General features: G+C 43.3%; 1 pseudogene; it reads left to right on the forward strand.

Moving 5' to 3' along the window:
* LOC141095151 (cholesteryl ester transfer protein-like) overlaps nt 1-5,071 on the forward strand; it is an 83,608-nt pseudogene extending 78,537 nt beyond the window's left edge.
* Nucleotides 5,072-16,430: the final 11,359 nt, after the last annotated feature.

Below are 16,430 nucleotides of genomic sequence, written 5' to 3' on the forward strand. Positions count from 1 at the left end.
AAATTTTGCAATTTTCAAACTTTTAATTTTTATGCCCTTAAATCAGAGAGTGATATCGCACAAAATAGTTAATAAATAACATTTCCCACATGTCTACTTTACATCTGCACAATTTTGGAAACATAATTTGGTTTTTTTTAGGAAGTTATAAGGGTTAAAAGTTGACCAGCGATTTCTCATTTTTACAACAAAATTTGCAACACCATTTTTTTTAGGGACCACCTCACATTTGAAGTGAGTTTGGGGGGTCAATATGACAGAAAATACCCAAAATTGACACCATTCTAAAAACTGCACCTCTCAATGTACTCAAAACCACATTCAAGAAGTTTATTAACCCTTCAGGTGCTTCACATGAATGAATGGAATATGGAAGGAAAAAATAAACATTTAACTTTTTTTCACAAACATTTTACTTCAAAACCATTTTTTTTTTTATTTTCACAAGTGTAAAAAGAGAAAAGGAACCACTAAATTTTTTGTGCAATTTCTCCCGAATACGCCAATACCCCGTATGTGGGGGTAAACCACTGTTTGAGCACACGGCAGAGCTCAGAACGGAAGGAGTGCCGTTTGACTTTTTCAATGCAGAATTGGCTGGAATTGAGATCGGATGCCATGTCGCATTTGGAGAGCCCCTGATGTACCTAAACAGTGGAAACCCCCCACAAGTGACCCCATTTTGGAAATTAGACCCCCCCAAGGGACTTATCTAGATGTGTGGTGAGCACTTTGAACCCCCAAGTGTTTCACTAAAGTTTATAATGTAGAGCCGTGAAAATAAAAAAAAATCATTTTTTTTCCAAAAAAATGATCTTTTAGCCCCCAATTTTTATTTTCACAAGGGTAACAGGAGAAATTGGACCCTAAGAGTTGTTGTCCAATTTGTCCTGAGTACGCTGGTACGCCATATGTTGGAGAAAACTACTGTTTGGGCACACGGTGGGGCTCGGAAGGGAAGTAGTGACGTTCTGAAATGCAGACTTTGATGGAATGGTCTGCGGGTGTCATGTCGCGTTTGCAGAGCCCCTGATGTACCTAAACAGTGGCAACCCCCCACAAGTGACCCAATTTTGGAAACTAGACCCCCCAAGGAACTTATATAGATGTGTGGTGAGCACTTTGAACCCCCAAGTGTTTCAGTAAAGTTTATAATGTAGAGGCGTGAAAATAAAAAAATCATTTTTTTTCCACAAAAATGATCTTTTAGCCCCCAATTTTTATTTTCACAAGGGTAACAGGAGAAATTGGACCCTAAGAGTTGTTGTCCAATTTGTCCTGAGTATGCTGGTACGCCATATGTTGGAGAAAACTACTGTTTGGGCACACGGTGGGGCTCGGAAGGGAAGTAGTGACGTTCTGAAATGCAGACTTTGATGGAATGGTCTGCGGGTGTCATGTCGCGTTTGCAGAGCCCCTGATGTACCTAAACAGTGGCAACCCCCCACAAGTGACCCCATTTTGGAAACTAGACCCCCCAAGGAACTTATATAGATGTGTGGTGAGCACTTTGAACCCCCAAGTGTTTCAGTAAAGTTTATAATGTAGAGGCGTGAAAATAAAAAAATCATTTTTTTTCCACAAAAATGATCTTTTAGCCCCCAATTTTTATTTTCACAAGGGTAACAGGAGAAATTGGACCCTAAGAGTTGTTGTCCAATTTGTCCTGAGTATGCTGGTACGCCATATGTTGGAGAAAACTACTGTTTGGGCACACGGTGGGGCTCGGAAGGGAAGTAGTGACGTTCTGAAATGCAGACTTTGATGGAATGGTCTGTGGGTGTCATGTCGTGTTTGCAGAGCCCCTGATGTACCTAAACAGTGGAAACCCCCCACAAGTGACCCCATTTTGGAAACTAGACCCCCCAAGGAACTTATATAGATGTGTGGTGAGCACTTTGAACCCCCAAGTGTTTCAGTAAAGTTTATAATGTAGAGGCGTGAAAATAAAAAAATCATTTTTTTTCCACAAAAATGATCTTTTAGCCCCCAATTTTTATTTTCACAAGGGTAACGGGAGAAATTGGACCCTAAGAGTTGTTGTCCAATTTGTCCTGAGTACGCTGGTACCCCATATGTGGGAGAAAACTACTGTTTGGGCACACGGTGGGGCTCGGAAGGGAAGTAGTGACGTTCTGAAATGCAGACTTTGATGGAATGGTCTGCGGGCATCATATTGCATTTACAGAGCCCCTGATGTACCTAAACAGTGGAAACCCCCAATTCTAATTCCAACCCTAACCCCAACACACCCCTAACCCTAATCTCAGCCCTAACCATAACCCTAACCACAAACCTAACACCAACACACCCATAACCTTAATCCCAGCCCTAGCCCTAGCCCTAGCCCTAACCCTAGCCCTAGCCCTAACCCTAACCCTAACCCTAGCCCTAGCCCTAGCCCTAACCCTAACCCTAGCCCTAGCCCTAGCCCTAACCCTAACCCTAACCCTAGCATTTTTTTTTTTTTACTTTTTTTTTTATTTTTGTCACAAGATCGCTGCCCTGCGATCTGACTCATAGTAACGCCACTTCACCTCTGATCATCTGTCAGTGTGAGATCAGAGGAGAAGCAGCGTTACTATGTGACAAGATCGCTGCCTGGCACATAATAACGCGACTTCTCCTCTGATCTCACAATGACAGATGATCAGAGGTGAAGCAGCGTTACTGTGTGACAAGATCGCTGCCTGGCACAGCTGTGCCAGGCAGCGATCAGCTGTGCCAGGCAGCGATCTAGTCACACAATAACGCTGCTTCACCTCTGATCAGCTGTCAGTGTTAGATCAGAGGGAGAAGCCGCGTTACAATGAGGGAGATCGCCGGGAAACAAGCAGCTTTCCCAGCGATCGCTCCCATTGGCTGCTGTGACGCTGACGTCATCGGGACCTGAACCAATCAGGTCTCGATGACGTCGGGGGTCCCAGCATGCATTGCGCACCGGGATCCCAGCGTTGGAAGGTATGTGGGGGTCCCGGGGGGCACAAAACCGCCGACAGTAGATAAACGTCGGCGCTGCACAAAGCCCAGCAAGCGCCAACGTTTATCTACTGTGGGCGGTCGTGAAGAGGTTAAAGGGGCTGTTTTTACATTCAATCTTCAGGAGCCCACAGCTCCCCTGACTCCCAGCTTCCTGCTTGCCAGGAGCAGTGTGCTCTGGAAGATTGACAGCTTGGACCAGCAGTATGTCCCGAACTGTGCGCTCACTCTCCAATGTTGCAATATGAGTCAGCTTTACCTTTGCAGCGCAGGAGAATAATTTTAACAAGTAAATTGCAATGTGATTTGTTTTCACAAGTACTGATCAATTTTACCTATTTAAGAAGGTGAGACCACCCCACTAATGTCTTCAATGGGAAAATCCCTGAAGGCGTATGGTCATTTTACAATGGGCTTTTCCTCCATCCAGGAGGACACATGAAAAAAAACAGATGTTTAAAATGACAAAAAAGCACAAGGCATTAAATGTATGGCATAAAAAAATGCCAAAAAGTTGAAAGAATTCTGATGGATTTATTCGCACCGCTTCTGTGTTTTGGACCTGCTATTAGTTTGGACTGACAATATTTGATGCCAAATACTGCCATGTAGAAGTTGTCCTATTGTTGGAAGACAGTAAGGCGGTCAGACAAATGTTTTGGCTGCCATTATACATTAATATTTAATATATTTATTACAAGTAATTGTTATTAACTCTGTACAATGTGTGGGACTATTTCACAATAGTAGGAAAAAAGATGGTGCTTATCTCTGTTACTGTAGGATGAGGTGTTGTGGATTTTTTAGCATCTTTTGAGTATTTTTGCAGGTTTGGAGTCGGCTTTGACATCCCTGATGAACAGTAAAAGCCTAAATTTATTTGAAATCATAAATCCTGAAATAATCCCACATGAGGTAAGTGCAATGTAATATTAAATGTATTAAAGGAATTTTTTTGCCTATAAACAGCACCACTCTTGTCCATGAGACATTGTCTGGTATTGCAGTTTCGGTTAAAGGGTACCTATCATTACATGTAATTTTTTAATACTTCATACAGTGGGAAATGTGTTACGATATGGTGGGGGTCAAGGTCCTGAGACCCCAAGGGTAACTCAAAACGCCGCTGTGAAGTGCAGCTTCTGCGTTAGCACACATGGACCCAATCAAAAGTCTGTGGACTCGTACTCCACTGACTCAGATGGGTCTCTGTGTATCCTGTGTGCTGCAGCTTCAGTAGGTCCCATCTACATTATCCCTGGTTTCTTCCTGTCTACATATTAGTACATGTACTGAACTGGTTGTCAGACTAGGGATCACATGTCCTAACTTGCTATAATGAATGGGGGGAAAAATGTATAGATGTGACTGAAGTTGGATGAAATAAATAAACAAAAAATATGGATGGTGATTATATATGCAAGGAAAAAAAAAGCCAGAGACACTTTCATCATTTGTTTCATGTTCAACTGGACACACAATGTAATAGTGTCTGCAGTGAGATAGGAGCAGGCTGTTATTACACCTTACACACTGAAAAACCTGCTCTGAGCTATTGTGGGGGCGTGTTCTTTCTCTCCTGTATGTTGCTGCCTGATTAGGATTGGGCAATGTCATACCGGGAGAATAAAGACACCCCCCCAGTGAAAACTCTTTAATAACACCCACTTGAACTTAATAAACGTTAACTCATTAGGTGTCAAATACTTTGATTGCTAATATTTCCGCGACAAATTGGCAACATTTTTAAAAATATATATTTTATTCAGCTCTGTTGTATGGTCAGCTCAACGTGAAAATTTTTGTGAAAGGTCGAGAAAAAAAATAAATACTGCTGTAAATGCGTTATGTTGGTCAGTACATCATATACCATGAATCTGTCTCAAATAAACTTTTATTTCCTTTTTTGAAGGGTTATTTAATAGTCCAGCTGGATTTTGGATTTCCTCATCATTTGTTGGTGGATTTCCTGAAAAGGACCCTGTAGAAGATGAACCCACGACCAATAATACCCCATTGTTACAATGTTTGAGCCATGCTCGGTCAGTGCTGCCAAATATGAAAGCATGAATAAAAAATAGTAACATAAAAAGTCACAGTATTTGCTTGTTTCCCTTTTTATGGCTATTTCTACATGACCCTGAAGAAGTCATGGCACTGAGAAATTATTTCCGACACCTCCCTCACCCTGCCCTTATTTGTACTTTGTGCGAAAAATATTTAGCTTTTAAGGTTTAACCCATTATGACAAAATGAATCTTTGCAGCTTTATGCACAGTGTACACAGAAAGCTGCTAATCAGTGATGTGCGCAGGGCTATACAGAGCTCAGCATTCCGAGCTCTGCTAGATCCGCTGCAGAGGAAACTGTGATTTTATCACACCTGCTGCACCCTGTAAACTAAGTGATACATTGCTGGAATCCGGGTCTCTGTCCCTACGTTGTGCTGCTGTCAGATTACATAGCACAAATCTGCTGACAGATTCCATTTAGCAATGGATCAATTTAAAAAAAAAATAAAGATTTTGGGAGTACCATTTAGAAAAGTATTATCTCTGCCATTTACTAAAGATTAACATTCATTTTAATGTTTCATTATATAAATCAAAACTACACATGAAAATGAGCAACTTTGTAACGTTTCTCATCAGAGAAATCTGCTTTTTTTTTCTCCTCCTTGATTGACGTTTAATGGGTAAAATCTTTATTCCGTGAAGACAGATTTTCTCATTGATGAGATGGGAAATAACAGTTGGTGCTTATAATCTTTTATGAAGAGGAGGAAGGAAATGAAAGCAGAAACAGACATTCTGCTACAAGATCCATAGAACATTATGAGCACTAACTGTCATCTCATATCTCAGTGCTGGGGAAATCTGGAATTACCGAAGACACTGTTTTGTGTGAATTGAGAATAAATGATCAATCATTGCAGAGATAGAAGCAGATTTCTCCGATAAAATCTATTCCAAAGTTTATTATTTCTTCATGTCCTACTGATTTATGAAAAATAAAATTAAAATGTTTACTCAATAACCTTTGGGGCTGATTAATTCAGACTGGCATAGTGCAATCTCACACTACGCCAGTCTTGCTGGGGTACTGGGTGCCAAATTCACCAAGAGGCGCACACCACTTAAAGATTTTGGGGCATCTTCTGAGTGGCATGATTCTCCATTCTGGGACTGGAATAGGATTTATAGAGTACAAAATACCAGCATTTTTAACAAAATTGACGAGCAGCCATAGCGGCGTCTCTTCCTGCTCTCCAGCTTTGCTCAAACTGGCATGAAAATGCCAAAAATTGCAAAATTTTTCCGCTAAAAATGACGACTTTTCAAAGTTTTTATGACAATCTTCTGGCGTAAAAGCTTTGATGAATTGTCCCATTATCTCTTGTCAGACAAATTTCGTTCTTTCTCCTCGGGACTGATCATTTCCAAACCAAGGATAAAATTTCAGTGAATACAGATTTTCCTATTACTGAGATAGGAGATGGCAGTTGGTGCTCATGAAGTTCTACGGAGGACTGTATTCCACAAGGACATATTCAGTATTTCACATCAGTATTTGTATGCCAAAACCAGGAGTGGGTGACAAATCCAGAAGTGATGACGTGTTTGGCTGGAGTCACACTAACCTGCGCAAAATAAGCTCCGTATTTTACATGCGTAATACGGATGAATCACCACTAAATAGTGGTCCGTAGGTCATCCGTAAGCAAGGTGAGGTCGCGTATTTTGCGCATGTGTGTATCCGTATGTAATCCGTATGCAATCCGTATGGCGAGATTTTCTCGCAGCCTTGCAAAATGGACATTTAACGGTTTTCAGGCCTGCAAACAATTTAAATCATTAGCCTGCACCCTATTTAGACACTCAGAAACAGGTGGCTGCCTACATTCTGTACATTTGTCACCTTGCTTTCACGAGGTGTGTTGGTGTTCTTTGTGAAGCATGGCAGAGGGTCTGCGATTCAATACAACCGAGCAGGTTCTCTTTACCTGGCTTTTGTCATGGCGCTTTGGGCAACCATATCCTGTGATAGTGGATCTGCGGAGGAGGAGACGCATGTGGGTACATCCACTTTTGAGGCAACGACTCACAAGAGGTTATTTTCACCGCCTCTATTCGTCTCTGCGGGAGCATCCGGAGAAATTTTACCAGTACTGTCGAATGAGCATTTCCACATTTGATCGCCTCTTGGAGACAGTGCGCCCTGGGATCACCTTTCAGGACACTAGGATGCGCCAAGCCATATCTGCAGAGGAGCGACTTCTACTCACAATACGGTATGTACTCCACGACCACATTCTCTATGTTCATAATGTGTGTGTTAATTTATGTTTTTTGGCCTTCTTGGACAAAGTTTAATACCCTCATCTTACTCAAAATATGTTTCACCTGACACAGCAGAATGTTACATCTAATATGTCCTGCATATCACTTAGTCATTGTGCCACCAAATATGTGTGTGTTGTTCTCTCTCATTCCCTACCAAGTTTGGTCTGCATGTAACCGATTTTTTTTTTACTTTAGCCATTCTAACCTGTACTATTTCTGTTGTTCTACAGCTTCCTGTCCACTGGCCTGTCTTATGCCGCCCTCCACCATGAGTTTCTCATTGGAAAGTCAACCATTTCAGGCATAGTGAGGTCTACATGTGCAGAAATCTGGACAAGACTCCATCAGGTGGTCCTACCCAAGCCCAGGATGGAAGACTGGTTAACGATTTCAAGGGACTTTGAGGAGGACTGCCAGTTTCCAAATTGTATTGGGGCCCTGGCTGGCAAACATATCAGGGTGCGTAAGCCGCCGAACTCAGGGTCCCAATTCTTCAATTATAAGCAATACTTTTCTGTTGTATTGTTGGCTCTGGTAGACCCTCAATACAAGTTTATAATTGTTGACATTGGGGCCTATGGAAGGACGGGAGACTCTAGAGTCTTCAATACTTCCATAATGGGTCGGCGGCTACGCACCAACCAGTTGGATCTACCACCACCACGCCAGCTACCAGGCTCCCCCGAACAATCAGTCCCTTATGTCCTTGTGGCAGATGAGACGTTTCAGTTATCACGCAATGTCATGAGGCCATATCCCTGGCGCAACCTTGACCACAGGCGCAGAATTTTTAACTTGCGCCTATCACGTGCTAGGCGACTGGTGGAGTGTTCCTTTGGGATTCTTTGTGCCAAACGGCGGGTACTCCAGTCTGCCATTCAGCTGAGTGAGCAAAATGTGAATGAAGTTGTGAAAGCCTGTGTTGTTCTGCATAACTTCACCAGGATCCATGATTGTTCCTCCTCTGATGGTGTTGTGCGTAGGCCGGACAATGTGCGCAGGGTGAGACCACCTATGAACCCTCAACGTAGACCGCTCTCTGGCCTCAAAGTGCGTGATATATTTGCGAATTACTTTATCTCACCTGAGGGGGCAACTTCTTGGCAAGAGCATGCTGTGTCTATGTTATAATTTGTTTCTTTAAGTGTGTCTAAATATATATTACTCAAGCCTTTATGATTCTATGAGTGTTTCATTGCATTGGTTGGTGTCTGTTAATATGTTGTGAGGGATTGTGAAAAATCACACAGAGACGTTAACTAGAGTAGACAAATTTTTAGATTTGCCTTTTTTTTTTGTTTTGCTTAAAGGCAAACATAATTTTTCCATAACACAAATTTGGCAATGGCCAAAATGACCCTTTGGGCCTTCTTTAACTTGGTGTAACATTAACATTACAGAAAAAAACTGCAACAAACATTATGCAATAACAACATTGCTGCATGCCTACATTAACCTTGATTAGGCAACAAAGGGTGAGCTCCATCACCTAAATAAAGTCAATAAGATAACACTCACATTTCCTCATAATGTTTTCCAATCATAGAAAGCTTCCACCATGACAGGCAAGGCTACCTCACATCTTTCACACAGATATTACCTGTCTGTAGAACAGACAATATTTAAGCATGCTATACTGGAAAGGATGAAAATACAAAACTCACTTGTTAAGACATTGAGAGAGCGTGATATTGTGAATGCTGGTCGCCTCAAATTGTTTTACTAGAGATTGCTAACAACAAAGTTGACTACTTAACTAAAGGCAAGCACGCCTTTCCTATGTGTTAGCAAGTGACTAGTGTATTTTCATCCTTTCATGTAACAGTATAGCGCATTTAAATATTCTCTTTTATACACACATGTAATATCTGTCTGAAAGGCGTGAGGTAGCGTTGCCTGTCATGATGGATTGTTTCATATGTTTGGAAAACATTGTTTAAAAATGTGAGTGTTAAATTATGTTCTAAATATTGGTGAAGGAGAACACCTGTTTTTTTGTCTAGATTAGAAGCACCAGTTACATGTCACTGGACATCTCCAAACTTTTGAATCATAAATCCTCATATGTAGGGGAAGGGGAACGTGGAGGAACAGCCTGTGGGTGCTGCTGGACATTGTGGGCAACATCGCCCTGTGTGGGGCCATACTGTTGCCCATGATGCTGTAGTTGTCCAGCCTCCTGGGCCTGTTGGTGATACTGGCCAGAGTACTGATAATGGTGAGGGGCTTCTTGTTGGCTATGGTAGGCCCGTGTCTCATACCCACCAACATAGCCAGATCGTCCCCAACCAGGTTGGGACCAGCCTCCAACACTGGGTGGGTACAAGTGGCCATATTGGTGGGCTTGGCTTGAGGAAGACATTTGGGGCTGCGGAATAGAAGGATGGGTAGGGGGAGGAAGGGCTTGAGGTGTTGGCCCACGTATTAGGGGCTGTTCAGACCCTGCTTGAGCAAGCATCTGTGTGGATGGTCTCATGCGCATTAAATTTCTTGGTGAGAGCTGCTACCTCTCCAGAAATTCAAACACCTCATATGGGGTATTGGGGGGGTGCTTGCATCAAGCAGGATCTGAATACATCCCCTAATACGGGTAAGGGCACGGAGATAAAGGGTGAGGCTACGTGCATAGGCCTCCTCACCATCATCTGTAGTGACTCTGGACAAGTAATTCAGCACCCCTGTGTCCACATTGGTCCTGCTCTCTTGAATGGTGACCTGGCGCCTTCTTCTTATTCGCCGTGATGCTAGAGCAGCCTGTGGGGATGGCCTGATCTGGGCAGTTGGGCTGCTGCTCAAGTTGCCCGGCTCTTCCAGGATGGGTGAGGTTGCAGCAGCAGACCGTCCTGGTGGTGTGTTGTGTAGGGCAGCCATTGTGTGTTCTGGTGATGCCTCCTCTTCAGCCATCCTTCTTGTAGGGGGAGAAGATGGGCCAGCCACCTCATCCCCTACAGGATCTATAATGGGCTCTGCCTCTGAGGCCGTTCCTCGATCCGTAAGGTTGGATTGAGTTCTGTTATGAAATAGAACAGAGGCAAAAATACATCAATATTTTTGTCCCTGTAAAGTATTTGTGTAATGTTTTTGTGTCATGTGGTGTGAGGTATGTACTTACGGTCTCAGAGCCAGAATTGGGGCGAGGAAGTTCAGCCGGTCATAGTATATATATTTGCGCTTTACATGGCCAGCATCCCCACTCCTGGACCGCTGCTGGCGTTCCCGGCGGTACTGGTCCCAGATGCTTCTCCACCGTTTCATCACATCTTCCACTGCAATGTGACAGGAAGGATTGTCAAAATCACATATTTGAGAGGTCACATTTTCAAACAGTAGTCTAGGCATGGGGCCTTCTGGGGTGTGCGTTCTACCCATGGTGGCATATGTAATTGGGCCGATACCCAGGGTCTCATTAGCTCCACTGAAACTAATTTTATTGGCTAGGAGGATGAGGAGCTTGTGGCCTAACCCCTAATTATGGCTGTGTGAAGCCACGTGTCACATCCAAATGTAACGGCCTCATGAGGCTAATAAAAGTACATGCACAGGAAGGGGGGGGGCTGATTGTAGATTCATTTGATAGCGCGCGCTAAGGTTAATTATATTTTTATGGTTGCACTTACGAATTTTATGCTGCTCATCACGTGGTCTGTCACCAAAGTCATGGTACATCTGGCGACAGATGCGCCTCCATGACGCCTCCTTTCTTGTGCGGTTCGCATAGTTTGCGTCGCGTGGGTCCCATATTTCTGGACGCTCCTGCACCAGCACAATGAGGAGCTCTACATTAACCCCTTCACCCCCAAGGGTGGTTTGCACGTTCATGACCGGGCCAATTTTTACAATTCTGACCACTGTACCTTTATGAGGTCATAACTCTGGAACGCTTCCATGGATCCCGGTGATTCTGACATTGTTTTCTCGTGACATATTGTACTTCATGTTAGTGGTAAAATTTCATTCAAATAACTTGCGTTTATTTGTGAAAAAAATGGAAATTTGGCAAAAATTTTGAAAATTTCGCAATTTTCCAACTTTGAATTTTTATGCCCTTAAATCACAGAGATACGGCACACAAAAAACTTGATAACTAACATTTCCCACATGTTTACTTTACATCAGCACAGTTTTGGAACCAAAATTTTTTTTTGTTAGGAAGTTATAAGGGTTAAAAGTTGACCAGCGATTTCTCATTTTTACAGCACCATTTTATTTTTAGGACCACATCACATTTGAAGCCACTTTGAGGGGTCTATATGATAGAAAATACCCAAAAGTGGCACCATTCTAAAAACTGCACCCCTTAAGGTGCTCAAAACCACATTCAAGAAGTTTATTAACCCTTTAGGTGCGTCACAGGAATTTTTTTGAATATTTAAAAAAAAATGAACATCTAACTTTTTTTCACAAAAAAAAAACTTCAGGTTCAATTTTTTTTATTTTACCAAGGGTAACAGGAGAAATTGGACTGCAAAAGTTATTGTGCAATTTGTCCTGAGTACGCTGATACCCCACATGTGGGGGTAAACCACTATTTGGGCGCATGGCAGAGCTTGGAAGGGAAGCAGCGCCATTTGACGTTTTTGGCTGGAATTGAGATCAGACACCATGTCACGATTGGAAAACCCTTGATGTACCAAAACAGTGGAAACCCCCCACAAATGACACCCTTTTGGAAACTAGACCCCCTAAGGAACTTATCTAGATGTGTGGTGAGAACTTTGAACCCCCAAGGGCTTCACAGAAGTTTATAACATACAACCGTACAATTGAAAAATCATATTTTTTCCACAAAAATGATCTTTTCACCCTCAATTCTTATTTTTCCAAGGGTAACAGCACCCTAAAAGTTATTGTGCAATTTGTCCTGAGTACGCTGATACCCCACATGTGGGGGTTAACCACTATTTGGGCGCATCGCAGAGCTCGGAAGGGAAACAGCGCCATTTGACGTTTTTGGCTGGAATTGAGATTTGACACCATGTCGCGATTGGAAAACCCCTGATGTACCTAAACAGTGGAAACCCCCCACAAATGACACCATTTTGTAAACTAGACCCCCCATGGAACTTATCTAGATGTGTGGTGAGCACTTTGAACCCCCCAGTGCTTCACAGAAGTTTATAACGCCCGGGCGTGAAAATAAAAAATTCGTATTTTTTCCACAAACATGATCTTTTAGTCACCATTTTTTTATTTTCCCAAGGGTAACAGGAGAAATTGGACCCCAAAAGTTGTTGTCCAATTTGTCCTGAGTATGCTGATACCCCATATGTGGGAGAAAACTACTGTATGGGCACACGTCGGGGCTCGGAAGGGAAGTAGTGACGTTTTGGAATGCAGACATTGATTGAATGGTCTGCGGGTGTCATGTTGCCTTTGGAGAGCCCCTAATGTACCTAAACAGTGGAAACCCCCCACAAATGACCCCATTTTGAAAACTAGACCCCCTAAGGAACTTATCTAGATGTGAGGTGAGCACTTTGAACCCCCAAGGGCTTCACAGAAGTTTATAATGCCAGGGCATGAAAATAAAAAAATCGTATTTTTTCCACAAACATGATCAATTAGTCCCCAATTTTTTCATTTTCCCAAGGGTAACAGGAGAAATTGGACCCCAAAAGTTGTTGCCCAATTTGTCATGAGTACGCTGACACCCCATATGTGGGAGAAAACTACTGTATGGACACACGTCGGGGCTCGGAAGGGAAGCAGTGACGTTTTGGAATGCAGACTCTGATGGATTGGTCTGTGGGTGTCATGTGCGTTTGGAGAGCCCCTGATGTACCTAAACTATTGAAACTCCCCACAAGTGACCCCATTTTGGACACTAGACCCCCCACGGAACTTATCTAGATGTGTGGTGAGCACTTTGAACCCCCAAGTGCTTCACAGAAGTTTATAACGCTCGGACGTGAAAATAAAAAAATCATTTTTTTCCACAAAAATGATATTTTTGCCCCCAATTTTTTATTTTCCTAAGGGTAACAGGAGAATTTGGACCCCAAAAATTGTTTTGCAATTTGTCCTGAGTAGGCTGATACCCTACATGTGGGGGTAAAACACTGTTTGGGTGCATGGCAGAGCTTGGAATAGAAGGAGCACCATTTGACTTTTTCAACTCAGAATTGGCTGGAATTGAGATCAGACGCAATGTTGCATTTGGAGAGCACCTGATGTGCCCAAACAGTGGAAACCCCCAATTCTAACTCCAACCCGAACCCCAACACACCCCTAACCCTAATCTCAGCCCTAACCCTAACCCTAGCCCTAACCCTAACCCTAACCCTACCCCTAACCCTAGCCCTAACCCTAGCCCTAATGGAAAAATTGAAATAAATACATTTTTTTAATTTTATTATTTTTCCCTAACTAAGGGGGTGATAACGGGGGGTTTGATTTACTATTTATGGCGGTTTTTATGTTTGGCGGCTGTCGCACGCTAAAAGACGTTTTTTATTGTAGAAATAGTTTTTGCATCACCACATATTGAGAGCTATAATTTTTCCGTATTTTGACCCACCGAGTCATGTGAGGTCTTATTTTTTGCGGGACGAGTTGACATTTTTATTGGTACCATTTTCGGGCATGTGACATTTTTTGATCGCTTTTTATTCCGATTTTTGGGACACAGAATGAACAAAAACCAGCGTTTCATGAATTTCTTTTGGGGGAGTGCGTTTACACCGTTCCGCGTGCGGTAAAATTGATAAAGCGGTTTTATTCTTCGGTCAGTACGGTTACAGCGATACCTCATTTAGGTCTTTTTTTATGTTTTGTCGGTTTTATGCAATGAAAACTATTTTATATAAAAAATAATTATTTTTGCATCGCTTTATTCTGTGAGCTATAACTTTTTTATTTTTTCGCTGATGATGCTGTGTGGCAGCTCGTTTTTTGTGGAACAAGATGACGTTTTCAGCGGTACCATGGATATTTATATGCGTCTTTTTGATCGCGCATTATTACACTTTTTGTTTGGCGGTATGATAATAAATCATTATTTTTTGCTTCGTTTTTTATTTTTATTTTTTAAGGGGTTAGCTAAAGGGGTTAACTAATGGGACAGTTTTATAGGGCGGGTCGTTACGGACGCGGCGATACCTAATATGTGTACTTTTATTGTTTTGTTTTTTTTTATTTCCAAAAAATGGATTTATTTGGGGGGGAATATTTTTTTTTTTTTCTAATTTATTTGGCGATTTTTTTTAATTATTTTAACACTTTTTTTTATTTTTTTTTAACTTTATTAAATAGTCCCAGGTGGGACATCACTGTCCTGTGACAGATCGCTGATCTGTCACATCACAGATCACTGTGACAGATCAGCAATCTGTCACAGGCATTGAAGAAGACTTCCTCTTGCCTGTGCTTTGCAGGCAGTGAGGAAGCCAGCTCCCTACAGGCCCCCGAAGGCCCCCGTCGCCATCTTGGATTCGGGGGCCTGCAGGAAAGGAGCCCCCCGCAGCAGCGCTGCACATTGCGCTGCCGTGGGGGGCTCAGGGAAGCACGGAGGGAGCACCCTCCCTGCCGATGCTTCCCTTTAACCCCCGGTACACCGCGATCGTGTTTGATCGCGGTGTGCAAGGGGTTAACGTGTCTCATTGTGCCGGGTGTCAGCTGTGATAATCAGCTGACACCCGGCCGCGATCAGCGGCGCTCACCGCGTGGGCGCCGCTGATCGCGGTAGACGTACTATCCCGTCCATGGGCATAGGGGCCCGGGTCCCATGGACGGGATAGTACGTCTGATGTCAGAAAGGGGTTAATGTATGTGGACGCCATGCTGCTGCTGTACTCCGTGGAGGCGTACTTCCTGGATGTCTGGAGCGGTTTTTGAGCTCATTTGCATGTCTAGGCTTCCTGATGATGGATTGGCCCATTTCCTGTTCACCAGCCAAAAGACCTGCGTATTGCTCGCAGGTCACTCGTGTGTTCCGTGTGTAATCCGTATTTTTTGCGCACCCATAGACTTGCATTGGCGTATTACGGCCGTAGTACGCTGACAATCGCAGCATGCTGTGAGTGGCACAGAGCGTAGGATGCGGAGGAGAAATATACGCCTGGTGCGAGTGACCCCATAGAGAATCATTTGTCCGTGTCTAATACGTGCTTTTAGCGCCTCTCACTCTCCCGTATTCCTCGCCAGTGTGACCCCGGCCTTTCTATTATACTTTTTCTCTGATTGTCCCACTCCTGGAGTTGACTTACAAATACTGATGTAAAATACTGACCAAATACTGAAAGTATGAACATTGCCTCACTTGCCGGAGAACTTGCAGTTGAATGTCTGTCTCTAGCTCCTACCATAGAATTTTAAAAGCACCAACTGTCATCTATCTCAGTAATGTAATATCTCAGTGAATACAGACTGTCTCATTAGTGAGATAGGAGAGGACAGTTGGTGCTTAGAAACTTCTATTGAGAACTGTAACTGTCATTTCATGAGAACTTGCGGCAGAATGTCTGTGTCTGTCTCTAGCGCCTCCCCTCTCCATAGAATTTTAAAAGCACCAACTGTCATCTATCTCAGTAATGTAATATCGCAATGATACAGACTTTCTCATTACTGAGATAGGAGAGGACAGTTGGTGCTTATAAAGTTCTATGAAGAACTGTAACTGTTTCAGGTGAACTTGCAGCGGAATTTCCGTCTCTAGCTCCTTCCCCTCCATAGAATTTTAAAAGCACCAACTGTCATCTCCTAAATAAATAACATGCATTGAGAATGAATGATCAACCCAGGAGGTGAAAGAAGCAAATTTATCTGATAATGTATTACAAATAACAAAGATAAAGCAACATCCTTTATATCTGCGCCCACAGGGAATACACTGCCATCTGTCCCTCTGTTACCGCCCCTGTCACACGCTGCCATACATAGTCACACTGGCGTAGCGTGGGGGGGCGGGGGGGCGGTCCGCCCCAGGCGGCATGTGTGTGGGGGCGGCGCGGCAGCAGCAATTCCACCCTGCAGTGCAGTGCAGCGGCGGGCAGGGAGCGATGCGATCACGGCAGCTCCACTGCCTGCAACAGTGAATAGCAGGAACGGAGCGGCAAGGGTCCATCCTGCTTCCTGCCCGGAGGCCGCGCTTCCTGTTTCACACAGAGGAGT

Source organism: Dendrobates tinctorius, unplaced genomic scaffold (genome assembly GCF_039654945.1).
Source record: "Dendrobates tinctorius isolate UK_male_01 unplaced genomic scaffold, ASM3965494v1 ptg000067l, whole genome shotgun sequence".
NCBI lineage: Eukaryota > Metazoa > Chordata > Amphibia > Anura > Dendrobatidae > Dendrobates > Dendrobates tinctorius.